Below are 4594 nucleotides of genomic sequence, written 5' to 3'. Positions count from 1 at the left end.
CCAGTGGCTACTGACACCTCTGCTCCTTCAAAGTTCTTAGACGTGGTCAGAGCTTTGAAGATCGACGTTACGAGGACAGCTCGTATTAGGAAAACAGAAGCATTGTTTATCCTGTATGATCCCAACAAGATTGGGTGTCCTGCTTCTAAGCAGACAATTGCACGATGGATCAGATGTATGATTCAGCATGCTTATTCCACGGCAGGATTGCTGGTACTGAATTCGGTTAAGGCCCACTCTACTAGGAAAGTGGGTTCTTCCAGGGCGGCTGCCCGGGGAAGGGGGGGCTCGGCTCTACAGCTTTGCCAAGCAGCTACTAGGTCAGGGGCAAACACGTTTGCTAAGTTCTACAAGTTTGACACCTTGGCCTCTGATTACCTTAAATTCAATCAATTAGTTTTGCAGGAACATCCGCCATCTCCCGCTTATACTGAGAGCTTTGGTACATCCCCATGGTACTAATTGGACCCAAGCATCCTCTAGGACGTTAGAGAAAATAGGATTTTATATACCTACCGGTAATTCTTTTCTCGTAGTCCGTAGAGGATGCTGGGCGCCCTCCCAGTGCTCCTTTTTCCTGCATATTATCGTTTCTTCTTGCACAAGTTATCACGTGTTAAGCTGTTGTTCAGCAGTTGCTGGAAAGTTATTCATGCTCGTTGGCATGTGTTTGAGTAGAATGCCATGTTGTGCAGCATGGTTGAGGGTGTGTGAGTCTCGCCACTAGCTTAAAGTAAATCCTTCTCTCGAAGTTTGTCCATCTCCTCGGGCACAGTTCCTATACTGAGGTCTGGAGGAGGGGCATAGAGGGAGGAGCCAGTTCACACTGTAAAAAAAAGTCTTAAAGTGCCGAAGGCTCCTGCAGACCCGTCTCTACCCCATGGTACTAATTGGACCCCAGCATCCTCTACGGACTACGAGAAAAGGATTTACCGGTAGGTATATAAAATCCTATTTATTCAAAGGTATTGTACACTGTCTGGCTTTATCATACTAATTAACTCTGTTGTTGAATTTGTGTACAATATCTAACTATAAGGGCAGTAAGTCTGTGGATGCTCCTGCATCATGCAGAGCATGTGCCAAAGATTTACCAGAGGGGGAAGCTGTGTATGGTGTTCTGTGTACTATGTATCTCCCAGTCAGTCTGCAGCTCCTGTAACCAATCAGGAGCCACCCTGGGCTGCATTCACAAACCTACTGGGTACCCTTACGCCCCCTATGGGACCACCTGTGCCATTACAATTACAAATTGTCCCTATGGCTAATCCACCTTGGGCGGAAAATTTGTCTAACCAGTTGCAGCAATTAAATCATTCCTTGGTCAGACAAAAATCTACTCCACGTGACTCTAGTGTCTCTGGGTCATCTAAGCAGGCTGCTTCCTCCTCACAATCCACGAATCTCTCACATGTTTCATCTGAAGAGGAGGGGGAGCATACTGTCCTATCAGACTCTGAATCAGGTGTTTCGGACAAGGATTCTCCATTGCAAATTGATGTCCCTGCCCTTGTGGTTGCTATTAAGCAAATCCTACAAATCACTGATGATGAGGATTCCACTACTGTGGCTAAGAAAACTGATATGTTTAAATGGCATAAGGTGGATAAAAATCTATTACCCCATTCTGACCATTTGCTGGACGTCAGGCAGGAGCCCTGGTCTAATCCAGGGAAGAAATTCCCTCTGTCTAAACAGGCCTTGGCTCGCTATCATCTCCCTGCAGAGTTATGTAACAAGTGGGAAAATTCACAGCCAGTGGATTCTCATGTCACCTTAATAAAACTGTGTCTGAATTGGCGGCTGCTAAGACTGCCTTTCTCCCAAATACTAATCCTTCTGCACAGAACGCTAAAGGTACCACTTTTCGTTCATTTCGGCCTCAAAGGGAAAGCAAAAGGTCAGGCATACCCGAGATAATCTCGTGCTTTCAAAAACCACTAAGCCCAAGGCAAAGCTGTCCTGGGCGGCCCGTCAACCTGCTTCTAAACAAGACAAGCCGGCCACATTACGGGGCGGGCCTCCCCCTAGGGGACTCCAGGGTGGGAGGCTGACTTCAGCAGTTCACCCAGGTCTGGTTAATGACCACTTCAGACGTACGGGTGCGAGAGTTGTCTCTCACGGGTACTGTCAGAGACTGTGTGAATGTCAGAGATTTGGTGCAGAATCTGGAACTTGGGGTCAATGTCAGGGACGGGTTGAATGTCAGAGACTTTGTGCAGAGTCTGGAACTTGAGGTCAGGTACCAAGTAGTTGACGTTACCCAGAACAGAGGCGCAGAGTCTAACACGCCAGGAGGTTTTCACCAGAGAACCCTGCAAGGGGATATGGGCTTTGCGACTTCCGATGTGCAGGTCGCGGCCCCCTGTCTGGGTCACTTGATAGCTGAACTGGACTAGAATTATGGCAGAGGTGTACGATAGTCCAGATGTATATGACAAACCGCATGGGTACGCAGGAACAAACAGGAAATGGTGAAGGTGGCAGGGTGCACACAGCCAGATGGTATACTGGGGCCGTGGAGATGGAACAACAGCAGGAACTCTAGGAGAGACACAGGAGGTAGCGGTACACGGACGGACTAGGGTGCAGACACTTGGAGACAGGGTAATGGTAGTTGGCAGACTAAGTTCGTCAGCAAGATGCTGAAGCTGGAATTCAATGCAGGGACAAGGCAAAACCCACTGGACAGATAGTTGGAACCAGAGACATGAACCATGGAGCTGAACACAGGAAGCACGAGCTATAACTGGCAAAGCATCTTGGGATTGAGAGGCTTAAAAGAACAAGCTGGACCAATTAGCTGAGAGCACCAGACAGTCCCTCCCAGTAATTGATATATCATGCAGCTGCAGTGCAGACTGAGCAGGCTGACAGACTGAATAGTAGGATTCAGGTAACCAGCTATAATTACAGAATGCAGACACCTGTGGAGTCAGTTGTTGAATGCAGGAGCTGAGGCAGTGGGAGAGAACTATGCAGGACCTAGCTGTGACATGTAGTTCTACAAACTGAAGCAGAGGTAAGTCATAAGAATAACCAGCAAAACAAAAGTAATATTAGTTAATGAGTTACTCCACATAAGCTTTGCAGCTAGTATCCTAATTATCAGGAACAACCTGAAATACAAAGAAGAGAGAGCAGCAGCATCCAGGTGCTTGATCAATGCCGAAAGCTGAACTGACAGATTTGCTGATGCTGCACATGACAGGTACGCAGTCTCCTCACCAGTTTTGCACCACGGTTATCCCTTCGGATCTGATAAAGGTGCAAGCTTTGCAAAAGGTTGTGAGTTCTATCCTGAATACAGGAGTGGTAGTGCCGGTTCCTCTGACCCAGAGAGGCAGTGGTTACTACTCGACCCTGTTTCTAGTTCTGAAACCCAATGGGTCTTTCCGGCCTATACTCAACTTCAAATCACTGAACAAGTTTGTGAGAGTGTCCAAGTTCCGTATGGAAACACTGCGCTCCATTATACTCGCTATGGAACCCCGAGACTATATGGTATCCCTGGATATACAGGATGCGTACCTGCATATCAACAAGAATTGGTAGCAGTCTTGCGCTTTTCAACTGCTGCTGATAGGAGAATACACCCAAAGTCTCCAAACGTATTAGACCACAGAAAAGAAAGAAACCAGGACCCAGCGCTACTGAATATGAAATGCGGTGAAGGGAAAAACAATCCCACGTAGTCTCAGAGGATTACTGCCTTATCTCTCTTAGACAAACACTTACAAAATATTTCTGTCCCGCATGCACATAAAGGTCTTTTCATCAATGCAACTTCAATTGTTCATCAGTAAAATCCCCTTATGTGTAGACACTTACATTAGACTTCTTCCTCGCGTTTCCATAAAGGAATCTTTCTCCCCTTCGTTTTGACCTCAGGTGAGTAGTTTCTCCGAATTAGGTACAGCAGGCAGGTATCTACTGTCGAAGTCAAAAATATGACCTAAAAAGAACATACAAACTACACACATTATGAGTCGCTATACTTACAAATACGCGCAGCGAGCACAGCAAAATATGGTAACACACGCATTAACACGGACATGCCACAGAGATGGATTCAACACTTATTTCATGCAGTACATAATTATAATAATATCAAACGCCAGACATCATGATGATTTAAAATTATATAATGAAGTAATGTCATGTATGTGTATTATTTGAACGAAGCAAGATACACCTGTCATATTTGGTATTTAAGCAACCAGATTAATGTGTAGATTCATTTGATACTTGTTATTAAGTTGTAGGACATTGCAACAAATAGTTATGATTAAATGTATGAAAAATAAAATCACTCTTATTAGTACAATGGACAGGAAACTCAGGCCAGCCCCCTCAGACGTCCCCAAGGCTGAACCTGTTCAGCACACGAACAAACCAGTGACTCATCATGAATGAGAAAGTCCCCTCCCCAAAAAAACTAGATAACACATTGCTGATCACACAGGAAGCCAGTGGCTGTTTTGTACTAGACGATGATGGAGACGCTGTCTGCCCAGTTCCTGCATGATTTTACAGAGAGAGAGAAAGTGATATGGAGAGACGAATTTATATGAGAAAGATAATGGTATTGTAT

Source organism: Pseudophryne corroboree, chromosome 4 (genome assembly GCF_028390025.1).
Source record: "Pseudophryne corroboree isolate aPseCor3 chromosome 4, aPseCor3.hap2, whole genome shotgun sequence".
In the NCBI taxonomy this organism is placed as follows: domain Eukaryota; kingdom Metazoa; phylum Chordata; class Amphibia; order Anura; family Myobatrachidae; genus Pseudophryne; species Pseudophryne corroboree.
This window is presented reverse-complemented; position numbering follows the sequence as displayed.